This window comes from Chaetura pelagica, unplaced genomic scaffold, assembly GCF_000747805.2.
Source record: "Chaetura pelagica isolate M959 unplaced genomic scaffold, ChaPel_1.0 scaffold72, whole genome shotgun sequence".
Taxonomy (NCBI): domain Eukaryota; kingdom Metazoa; phylum Chordata; class Aves; order Apodiformes; family Apodidae; genus Chaetura; species Chaetura pelagica.
The window spans coordinates 206,872-219,272 of NW_009952560.1; the positions used below are offsets into that span (position 1 = coordinate 206,872).

At 40.3% G+C, this 12,401-nt stretch overlaps 1 protein-coding gene across 1 annotated transcript in view; it reads right to left on the bottom strand.

Annotated features, from left to right (window-relative positions):
- The window catches only part of WSB1 (WD repeat and SOCS box containing 1), a 34,200-nt gene that overhangs the window by 15,976 nt on the left and 5,823 nt on the right, over positions 1–12,401 (bottom strand). The window lies entirely within an intron of this gene.

The following is a 12,401-nucleotide window of genomic DNA, read 5'->3' on the forward strand; positions in this document are numbered from 1 at the left end:
TTCCTGCTGCAGCAGAGTTGGGAAAGAGCAAGTTGCTTATAGATAACAAGTGTTTGCTTACAGATCAGAAATGGGCCTGAGCTGATGTGGAACTGAGCTTGGAAATACTTGGGTGGTTTTTATTCAGGCTTGTTGCTATAGGGAATTTATGTAGAGGGCTACAGAAAAGGTAAAGAATTTGTGAGAAATGGAGGCTCTTCGAAGTTGGAGGTTGAACAACGTAATTTTTAAACATCTCTTCTTGTTCCCATTTTTAATGGGTTGTAAAAATGTTGGAAATAGGTGTAAGAGTCGGGAGAGAAACTGAGAACTGCATTTATTTGTAATGCAGCCTTTTGTGTTACACTGAGAATGTGTGCCTGGTGTTTGCCCAGCATATCCAGAGTAAGAGTGGTATAAAGGAATCTTGAAGTAAATATTAGAATATGATCTTGTATAAATAGTAGTGTAAAGGCAGGTATTAAAGCAAACAAAAGTAATACCCTGGAACCAGATTTATTTATTTATTAGGAAATGTGTATACCTGCCATTGTTTGTTTGTTTGTTTTTTTAAATTCTCACAAACACCTCTGCAACTCAGAGGGCAGGATTTAATGATAAAGTGCAGGTGGGGTTAGTAAAGGTAAGTAGTGACATTTGAGTAAAGGTGAGTGTTCTTGATTCTACCACTGACTCAGAACTCACCTTTCTAATAGACACCATCTTGAATCGGAGCATGACAGAGGAAGAAGAAGGAAATAGAGGTTAGGGACTGGACAAGATTAGAAAAACAGATTTTGTGTAAAATCTGGCAATGATTTGGGAGTTTGTTACCGAATATGACCTTGGTTTCTTATTGTAACATTTTTGCAAGAGATTTCAAAGAAGCTTTGGTTGTCTGCAGTCTGAAGACAAAGCCACGAGTAAAGGTGTGTTGGAGAACTGGGCTAACATTTTAAAGCTGAATAAAAAAGCAGGAAGGAGATACAAACAGCAGAGATTTCAAGCAAATGAGCAAAGATCCTTTAATAACCAGCAGTCAAAACAGTAGTTAGTAGGTTTATTTAGTTATTTAGTTCCTTTCATAGGAATGAGTAAACAGATCTTCCTTCTCACTAGATGTTTTATCCTTTTATACATATGTATATATATATTATTTATTTATTTATTTTTTCAAACACTGCATTTTGCAGAACACTTAAGGAGCTCTTAGCCTAGAAAAAGTCAGGATGTGGCAACACCACTTCTACAGACACAGTCATGTAGGTTTAAGACAAGCCAGCCACGTTGAGCCTTTCATTACTGTCAGCTTCTTCAGTTCTTCCTTCCCCACCAGATCTCTGTCCTGTTTATCCACATTTCTGCACAGTTTTCCAGATCTGTGCAGGTCTGAGAGCTCATCTTCAGCTTTCTGTGATTGTCAGTGAAACAATCTGGGAAGTAGACCCAGTTAAAACACTGCAGACTGGTACTGCAAGCAGAGCTGTAATCATGTAAAAGTATCTTCTGTGAGCACGGCCCATTCCTGTAAATTAAGGCATAAACCAGAGCAATACAAACACAGCTATTCTGTTTAACTGCCTCCACACTGCACAATTTGTTTCATTATATCTATTTCTAAAGAGAACTGGATACAGAGGCCCCAGAACTGTGACTATTGCAATTTACCTCCTGCATTACTGTTTTCTTCACTGAAGCACCATGTCTGGCGCTGGTCTGCCAGCAAGGTCACCCCAGTGAATCTGATAGCTTTTAAGGGAAGGACCTGCTCTCTGCATTAATGTAATTGCAGGTTATTTATGAGATTCCTTCTATGCGTTACTTCCTGAAGGTCTGGCACAGAAATCCAGTTCTGTAATTTGAGTACTAAAGAGAGGTTGGATGTAATTACATGCTCCATTATTCCAGCAGCCTCTGTAACAAGAACAGTAAAAGCTTGGTGTTGCCTGAGTACTGAAAACACAGAGGTTGGTACACAAAAACTCTCTTGCACAAGCACTGCAGTGGGCAGTGTGTACACAGGTGTGACTCCAAGTTTAACCAGGGTCTCTTTTGTACTATTTATAAATGTTTGCCAAGACAGATAAGATTTCTAGTTAAATGCACATTAGATCTCTCTTCAAGTCACAGATTGTACAGAAAATGTATCATAAATAAGCCTTGACAGTAGCAATAAGTTCCCCACTAAAGCAAAGCAGGATTTTGGGGGAGCATAATTTACCTTTTTGTCAGATGTCATTGTGATGACCATAAACAGGGGGATGAGGTGTCTGTGCTCAGATTTACAGAGGGATTGATTGACTGCAGAGCAAATGTCATTGTGGCTGAGCCCTGTGTCTGGACAGTGCCTCTCCAGCCCTGGGAATGGTCTGGGCACTGCAGCTTCAAACTGGAAAAGGCTGCTGTGAAATAAAGACACAAGGATGAGGGTATTCTTGCAAGACCTGAAATTTAAGAGGGGATGTGGCAGTGGCTCCTCTGCGAAGTGGCCTGTCTGGGCAGCCACCATCATCTCCCTAGGTCTTCCCTTCTCAGCTGAGACCTTTCTGATACTGCACAGGCACCTGACTAGCCAGGCAAAACCCGTGCTATGTGACATGCCCAGTGTCACCCAAGAGATGGCCAAGCATCAGCAGCAGATGTGCAGGAGAGCAGCCCCTGCAAGAGGAGAGGGCTCTGTCACATGCTGCTGCTTGACTGGCAACACAAACCAGGGCTTTGGGTGAGCAGCTGGTCCCACAGCTACTGGGGCTGATAGGTGCAGGACATGATGGTGTGGCACCATGTGGCAGTGTCCTCAGGCACTCATGGAACGTCATGGGGCACCAACATCCCGTGCCAGCAAACATCGTTGGTGGTGCAATTAGAAGGCTGACAGCAGTGATTGCAGGAATACCTGGGGCACTGTCATCAAGGAATATGGCAATGTGAGGGAGATCTCAATGCTGTGGTACCTTCTATTGTTAAAAAATGGGTAAACTCGTTTTTTGTTGCTACAGTGTTTAAATTAGAAGCTACTAATTAGTGTTTATCCTCATTTGTGCTGCTGAGCTCAAAGCCTACATTCTTCCAGAGACAACTGTGAGGTGAAGGGATGGTTTCCTAGCAGGAAAGGCACTGGTCCAGGAGGTTGAGATGACACAGCTCATGGCTGTGTCACTGACTGGCAGCATGGCCACTGAGTCACTCATACCAGCCCCCTGTGCTTCCGTTTGCCCTCTTGACTTCTGCCTGTTTCATCTTTGAAGGCTGCAAGGAAGGGATTTATTTTTAATCTGTGTTTGCACAGCACCGAATGTAAAGGGGTATATGTTCCAGGGGGAGTCCTCACAAGCTACTGCACTGCAACCACATCCTGCAGTGAAGAGCTGGGTGACACAACTTCAGGGTAAGGGCCATAAAGCCACCACGTGGAAGTTGGGCAGACTTACTCATGCCCAAATTATGTCTGTGCAGCTTCTAGTCTTTAAACTGCAATTAGAATCTTTTACATGGTAGTGTGATAAAGCCTTCAGTCTCACAAGACAGCTCAATCAATGCCCTTTTGGTCTATAGTTGAAGGTTTTACTGCCATGACTGTGTCAAGAAAGGGCGTAATTTATTTTTTTTAACTTACATCAATGTGCCAGTGAAAGTTCTGATAAAGATGCAGCTACACAGCTGTAAAAGTGCACAGGGTTGCATGATATTTTTGCTTTTCAGAATAGAAATAGACCTTTATAGCAGTGTAACTATTTCTGTATATGGAAGGAAAAGACTGACTACTTCACTTCTGCCGGTCTAACACAGCACGATATTTTAGTGCAATTCCATTACAGAATTAGGGTGGGGGGATGCTCTTTTACTTCACAGATGTAACCTTGTCTTTTCCTTCCCTTTCTTATGGAGCTAGGAAGTGGTTTTCCCTTTTGCCTTCTATCTCTCCTTTCTTTGGAGCTGGCTTTTCCTGTCATACTACATACTCTCAAAAGAGTTTGGCATTTTTCCCTGCCCTTTGCAGCTCTGGAATGCTTTCTTCCTGTTTCTCAATCCCTGTTATGACTGCAAGGAAGGCAGAGGTGGTGTCTTTGTTTCGCTGCTGCTTTTAAGTCACATGATGATATTTAGGAAATCTTCAGGGTATCTGGGACCTGCAGTACAGCAAGGTTACACCCGTAAGGGAAAAAAGATTACAAACATGCAAAATGGGTTAATGAGTTAATTGCTCATGTGGCAAGATAATTAAAAAAAAAATAAAAATAATAATAACAGATGGAAGAAAGATTGGACCTGTGTTTGGCTCCTAGCTAAGAGTTTGGAAGGAAAGTGAAAATGCAAACGTGGTGTTCCCAAGAGGTCCATGGCTCTGGGGTCCTTCAGACTGCCACATGTGCTGCTGCTTTAAGGATTTAAAAATAATGGGATACCCACTGATCTCAGAAACAAGAAACACCTCTAACATGTCCCACAGATCCCCCCTGCTGTCCTTTGTTTCTTTGTAGCTTTATCTATGCAAAAGATGGTAGAAGATGATACCACAGGCCTCTGCTACCCAAAGTTTATGTAAGACTTTACTATGAGGTAGTAGGCAGGGAGTTAATGACTTCTTTAGACTGAGGTCTTGGCATTTAGTGCATTCAGGTCATGATTGCAGTGACTGAGGCATTGCACAGGGCCCAGCTGAGCAGTACTTCCAAGACAGTAGCAAAAGTAGAACCTCTGCTTGCTTAGCAGGTATCTGTAAATTTTAACAGCTATCGGTCTGTCTGTCTGTCTATAACCTAGGTGAAGGATGACCCTCAAGTCTAATTAATTTGAATGGGGTTGAAATTAACCTTCCTGTGTTTCCCCTTATGGATTTTCAAATAGCAGTTTTGTTACTTTTCTCCCCTAGATAAGCTTCATCCTCGGTTTTCAGCTCTGTTTAACAGCAGCTCTTAGACACTGCATCTGAGACCTCCATGCTGTTCAGCACTTTTTGGAGGTTCATTCAAACCACTTGATGTCTATTTCGAATAAGGTTTTTTAAAATTTATTTTAGAAAAGCTTGTGTGGGCTGAAGCATCAGTTGAAATTAAATAGAGCAGCATAAGCTAATAGCATGACTCATGGGAAGGAAATAGAGCAGCAGCTGGTAAAAACTGTTCAGCAACGAAGAGTCTTTATATTCATCAGTTCATACAGGCCAACATGAGGTTTACACAAAGGTTTTTAAGGAGAAACAAATAAATTCCTGTCTTGAGATTCTCCTAGTTCTTAAAGACTTTCCTTTTCCTCTTCAGTTCCTCTTGTGCACCTGATGGCCGAAGAGGAGAGAGGAGGATAAAGTATCTGTGCTTAAAGTGAGTTGAAACAACACTACAAATACACCAACTGTGAATTTATGCAGACCATTTCCAAAGCACTGACTCATACCTGTAGAAGTAAATAATGTTTCTGACTTTTTTCAGCCATTTTGTCATGACTAGATTGAGAAGGAATGTGGTATGAATTGTGTCAGCAGCGCTTTGGCCTTGGATGCTGCAACAAAAGACATACTTTGTTGATGTGCTGATGTTACTGAATCCAAATCCTGGCTCTGAAACTGTGTGTGATTATAATCTAGAATCAGCAGATCTAACTGAGAAATAATTCCATGAAAGTTAATGGAAATTACACAGGATTTTATGTAGTGTCAGGGGGAAAAGAGTATCGGGGCCAGTTTTATGTTGTGCAGGTTGAGGCTGGTTTTAGTTTCACAGTTCATCTGAGTGATGGGCATTAATCTGTGACTTGTTGGGTAGGTTTGTTTGGGTGTGAGTAGCCTTTGACACAGCTGATCACGAGGCACTAGAAGGTTTTATGGAGACAAGCATTCAAGCAAAAATAAGATCATTGTAGTGAGAATCCTGCCTGGTGATGTAAGCATGAGGCGTTACCCAGAGGAGAATTGCTTACAGCAAAAACACTGTTTACAGGTTACACATTGCAGAATGCAGAGTAGATAGACAGAAAACAAGCTGAGAATGAATACATGTCCCCAGCTGGGCCCTGCTGAAGAAGGAGGTATCCATAACAGGCTTAGCTGGCTGTGCCACCCAGGGAGAGAAGAGGTGTGCAAATGTAATGGGTTTTGCTTAAAAGGCATCAGATAATAATGCTGACAGATTTTAAAGGGATGTTTCTAGATGTACACACACACAAAGCTTGGGAATAGGAACATGCCTTGCATGAGTTAGTGTGTGAATTTACTAAACGTGGGAATATGCGGTTTTTGGGAAGGTCTCTGGAAGGATGTTGGATGCTCTGGCAAGAGCCATGGTCAGAAAAATAAGTTATGTTTTACAGTCTGCATTTGGTTAATAAGTCCTAGTGCATTGCTGCAGAATTCAGAGAATTCAGCTCTAAATGGGAATGGAGCATAAGGTGTCCTTAGGGATACTCACAAAAACCAGGAAAGCAGTGAACAGCAAAGGCAAAAGGCTGCTGGAAAAAAGAACCCAAAGCAAATGAGAAGGAACACCTACCATTTAGTGTTTGCCAATGAAACAGAGTCAGGGCCCCAAACAGAAATTCACAGGCTGGAAAACCTAGACCACTTTCCCTGGAGAGCAGTTTGTGTAAACAGTTACAAGGTCCCAAGGCACAGACACAGTAACAACAAGGATAATGAGTATTGTTGGTATATGTTGAGAAGGAGGAAAAAGTTTGTGTTATTTGTAGCATCATCCACCGTAGGGAGTTAATGGGGAGTTAATCTGCACCTGCCGAGTGACAGAGCTGTGATATCTGCAATGTGCTTGGTTTATTAGGAAGGAGAAAAACTGTAGAGGTGTTTCTGTGCCATTAGGAAGTACAAGCACTTCACCTGGAGGACCAACTCTGGTGGAAACACCTTATAGTGGGAGACCACAGGAGGTTCATGCCTTGGCCTGCAGCTCTTACTGCATTTTTGTCTCTCTTGGCCTCATCCCAGTGACACTCCAGAACTCCAGCTTGTTTTCTGTGACTAAAACTCCTGCCCTTTCTTTGAGATCACCCAGAAAAGAGACCAGAAAGTATTAGTATTACAGTCACAAGGTCTATTTGGTCTTCCTGTCTTGTGAAATCTCTCCTCTTTTTGACCCCGCTTATATGATAAATGAGTAAGGAAATCAAATTTCAGGGAGAGGAAGTGATAACCTTGAATTATCCTTTGGGCCAATGTGATAATCTAGGCAGAGCCAATTAGTCATCCAGAACAATTAAAATATTGCTTAATAATAATAAAGTAACTTAACCTCTGCAAACGACTGCAATATCTGGGAAACACATTGCTTGCTAGGGGAAGAAAAAGGCAAATACACAAAATAATCTAATTCATCTGAAGTTTTTAGAACAGAAATGCAAACACCGGGAGAGATTATGATCAAACAAATTTCAATTAGAATTTGACAAAGAGCTTTTTTTGTACTTCTAAGGCAAAATGGCAGACACTTACTTAATGTGTCTTTATCTATTTCCAGTGCAGAGCATAGGCCTGAGTTTCAGAAAATATTCTGTTCCATTAAATTCCCTTAGAATATCTGAGCTCTTAGAATGTGTTAGTAATGGACTATTTCTTTGTATCAGATCAAATATCAGGGATTAAACTCATGGTGTTTTGCATCCAAATGAGATTTCTACTGGAACAGAAAGACTTGCATTTAGAAATTGATTGTGTGAAATGATGTGCTACAATTTTAATTATCCTTTGCTGATTAGACTTTCCGGGATAAAAGTTCTAGTATGACTATTTTTTATAGGATATCTAATTTCTCTGAAGTATAATCCATCATTCTGTAATTCCTATCAATCTAGTGAGATCGTTTGCTTGCTCTGCCCATATTTAACAGATCCTATTGCAGTCAGGGAGGAACTGGGAAGCAGAGAACACAAAAGAAATTCCATGGCTTAATCTTTTAGAAGAAGTTTATTGACATTTAAAAATCTCTCCAGCGCATGGTCAGATAAGTCGATAAGTTACATGTCACGGGAAGTAAACAAACCCCTGCTTATTTATCAAACAAATAGGTACGCGGGCTATTTTCGTTTCCTCTAGTTAGGTCAAACTGGAGGGATTTTAGTGGCCTCTCATGCCCTCTAGTGGACAAATCTGTCGGAGCGCTGTTCTCTTGGAGACCGTGCAAAAAGGGGTAAAAGAACGAAGTGTCTTCGGTGGAGAAAGAGCCGAAGCACATCCAGTGTGGCTGCTCAGCTTTCTTTGGAGCCTGCCAGCTCTTGGATTAAAACCTGTGTTTAAGGGGTTTAGAGATATTAAGTCACCTCTTAAAAAAAACTTGGCAGATCCTTTCCTTCCTCCCTTCCTTCCTCATTTAGTGAAGTTTGTTTGTTTAGTTTCACTTTAAAAAAAATGGAAAAGATTATTGAGGCTGATCCTAGATTGGGCACATTTCCCCCAGAATGATACCAAATCCATCAGGGATTTGAACCAAACATGTGCCTTAGAGAGGAATACCTCTGTAAGTCATGGGAGATTTCTGCACCAAAACTGGTTGATAGAGAATAAAAAGTATCACTGGATCTATTTGAGGCACTGCTGGAGTGTTTGACAAATGCTGGTGAAAATGAGAAAGTGGGATGGGAGGAATGAAGAAAAGAAGCTGCAGTATGAAACAGATTTCAGTGAGTAGGAGGAAAAAATATAGGTTAATAAATAAATCATTGAAGTTGAAAATACAAAGTAAAGCAAAAGATAAAGATGTGCGAGGAGGAAAAAGCTGTAATGTCTGGCAAGAAGCCAAGAGAAGTGTCACCTCCAAGAGGCAGTTCAGGCATAATAAAAAAGAGGCCCAGGTCTCCTGAGTATATTGTAGGTGATATCTAGAAATTACCTGAATCTTAAAGGGAGAAAGGAAAGAAAGGAAAGAAAGGAAAGAAAGGAAAGAAAGGAAAGAAAGGAAAGAAAGGAAAGAAAGGAAAGAAAGGAAAGAAAGGAAAGAAAGGAAAGAAAGGAAAGAAAGGAAAGAAAGGAAAGAAAGGAAAGAAAGGAAAGAAAGGAAAGAAAGGAAAGAAAGGAAAGAAAGGAAAGAAAGGAAAGAAAGGAAAGAAAGGAAAGAAAGGAAAGAAAGGAAAGAAAGGAAAGAAAGGAAAGAAAGGAAAGAAAGGAAAGAAAGGAAAGAAAGGAAAGAAAGGAAAGAAAGGAAAGAAAGGAAAGAAAGGAAGGAAGGAAGGAAGGAAGGAAGAAAAAGAAAGAAAGAAAGAGAAAGAAAGAAAGAAAGAAAGAAAGAAAGAAAGAAAGAAAGAAAGAAAGAAAGAAAGAAAGAAAGAAAGAAAGAAAGAAAGAAAGAAAAAGAAAGAAAGAAAGAAAGAAAGAAAAAGAAAGAAAGAAAGAAAGAAAGAAAAAGAAAGAAAGAAAGAAAGAAAGAAAAAGAAAGAAAGAAAGAAAAAGAAAATGCTGAAAGGCTTCTGGCTTTAAAGGGAGTTTCTACTGGAAGTTGTGTTGGTGAATGATGGAATGATCCTAAGGACAGGATCAACACTTCTGCTCTGGAGTAAAGGACAAAGTGAGTGAGTTGAGCCTTAGTGTGGATTTTACTACAAATCTGGCCAAGTAATTTTCTCTGTGTACCTCAATTTTCTCATCTAGTTCCCTGTTCCTCACACTTCTACTGTCTTGGCTCTTTGGGGTTTGGTAGGTCTAAACCTATGCTGAGATGGCACAGAGCAGGGACTTTCCTCTTACGTGTGACTCGTACCACTAGTGCCACTTTTGACAGCCACAGTGGGAAATTTTTAGTGAGGAAGAACCACTGGCACTCACCCTAAAGCCTGGTAAGACTTTGTGGATGCCTTAGGCCGTAATTTCTTATTTTAGTTTACAAATAAGCTCAAGAAAGCACTTAAAAAAGCTTTTGCTAAAATGTCTTTTAAAAAGCCACCAGAATAAACAAGAAGTACAAGATTGTCAAATTGCTAAAGAAATGGTACCACAACTCAGAAATTATCTAGAGCTATGGAACTTGGAATGTTTGATTTTCAAATAATACCTAACTAGCAGTTACAAACTGTGTCTCTCTTCTTGTTGGAGGACAAAATCATGTGGGTTTTCAGGTACCAAACCGGGTCTAGCACAAAAATGAACAGTAGAGATACTGTGTATTTTTTTCTAGGAGAGCAGATCACTTCTGGGATAGTGGGTCTCTTTGTGTTGAACTTAAGAAGAAGAGGAAACAAATAAAAGGAAGCAGAGAGCATTGGGAAAGAACAATCTTGACCAAACACTGGCTAGAATTTTCCAAAGCATTTTGGGGAAATACAATGAGAATTTCCAACATCGCTGTTCAAACCTCTGAAATTTCCCCCACCTAAAATCTGGGAATGCTACAGCAAGTCATGTTTGCTTTTAGGGAAGAGACTTGCTTTGGGAAAAAAAACCAACAACCTAGGAGAAACAGGAAGAAGCACTGTTTGCTTTGTTTAGTAAATTCTGAAGGGAAGAAATAGCCTGTCAGGAGTTCCCAAGATGCTTCTCAGCTAATCTTATCACCCTGGTTTCTTTCTGGCTTTCTAAGCCATGTTTGGCATAAGCTCCTCAGGAAGCTGAAGCCCTTTCCTGCCCCCTGCATGGATTATTGTTGTTTAGATTTTGGCAGAATGTAGAGATCCCTGTGAAGATTAGGGCTGTATTGCCTTGAGTGGGTTTTATTCCTGCCTGATTGCTGTGGGATACTTAGAGGTCAAATATATAAACAGCTGAAAACAGAAGATTTGAGAAATTCATGGAGGAAGGGCCCAGCAGGAGAAGGGGATAAGACCTAACCCTCACGGGGTTTTTTAAATCCTAAATGAATAATTCTAGGTAATTAATAATTCCAGCTCCACTGGATCTGTTAGATGTTTTGTGTTCATTTCTGCTTTCATACTTCTTCAGGGACCAGCTTAATTTGCCATGCAACTCAGTTAAGGGTTAATAATTAAGCAAAAATATACACATACCATATAGGTTTGATTTGGATATGAGTATATTTAACCAAAACCTTCGACGTCCTTTCTAGAACAGAAGACAATATTTAGTTTTTAAAATCTTTTTGAAACATATTGATGCTGACCATTCTAATGCACTCTAATGCAAAGGAATCAATAACCTTGACACCACAGCTAGTTTATTGTACACAGCAAATGAATTACACAGAATTCAGTGCACTTAACAGCCCAAGATTAGACTTCACAATTTGTATAAATCAGAATGATTTTTGCATTTCCTGAAAGGCAGTACCACAAGTTGTACAGACAGAAAGCTACTGTTTATTCTTGTTGTTCTTGTTTTTTCTTAGGTATTTGCAATTGATTTTCATTTTTGTATAAAACACCTGCCTCTTCAAATATTTGCTGGGCAGCAAGTTCTTGGATTTGTTGCTAGCATGGAATTGTTCATACTGGAAATGTGAATTACAGGAATTTCGTTGTTGGTTATTTACAGGGAAAGTAACCTCAGAATATCTTTCATATTGCTGGCAATAATTATTATGTGCTATGATAATAGCAAGAGTCCCCATGTCAAATCAAGGCCCCTGCTGGGTGGTGTAACAGAAAGCAAGTCTCCATTTTATTCTCCAGTTTTTGTTATCATTTGACAATTTTAAATTCTACGTTCAAGAACTCTAACCTCAAGTTGCATCTTTATATAGTTAGAATTTTAACTTGACTCTAGCATGAAAGGACATTATTTTGTGCTTCTCTCTACCCAGAAGGAAAACAAATCAACCTTCCCAAGAAGGAAACTGGAAGTGGATGTTTATTTGTCTCCTTATCCACATATCCTACTTTTCTGAGTCACAGAGAGTCAACACTTGGCTGGCTACTGTATAACTAGGTTGGGGAAGAATTTCTGTGTGCTGCAGTACTTATTTTTAGTTACTGATAGAGTTCTACAGTGAAGCCTTGAGATGCAACAGAAGCTGTTAATGTGAAATAAACTCAATTAAGGAGTAACCTTTTTTTTTTTTTTTTTAATTAAAAGGTAAAATATAGCTACCCATTCCAGTCTGTGTAAACTATCCAAATTGTAGATAATCCCCTTCAAGCACAGTGGGGTTGAAAGGGCCACTGCAGTTTGGATGAGGTATCTGCCAAGTGTCTTGTCCTTCTGCCAGGAGGTGTAAATCATCATGTAACCTCCCTGAGGTGACCCAGGTGATCCCTGAGGTGATCCAGGTGACCCCTGAGGTCCCTTCCAACCGGGCATTCTATGACAGACCAACACAAGCCTCGCATTTGGAAAGGCAAAACATTCCTGTATCACCTGAGGTCAGAGGAGAGAAATCCCGTTTCCGTAACGTATTGAATGAATCGTTTTGAGGGAGACTTTTAAAGCAACCTTCTGTTTTGAAGAGCAGTTTACACCATTTCAGTACTTTTTAACTGGGGAGGTTCTCCCTCCCTCCCCGGCTCTGCAGGACCAGCCACACTCGGAGTTCACAGGT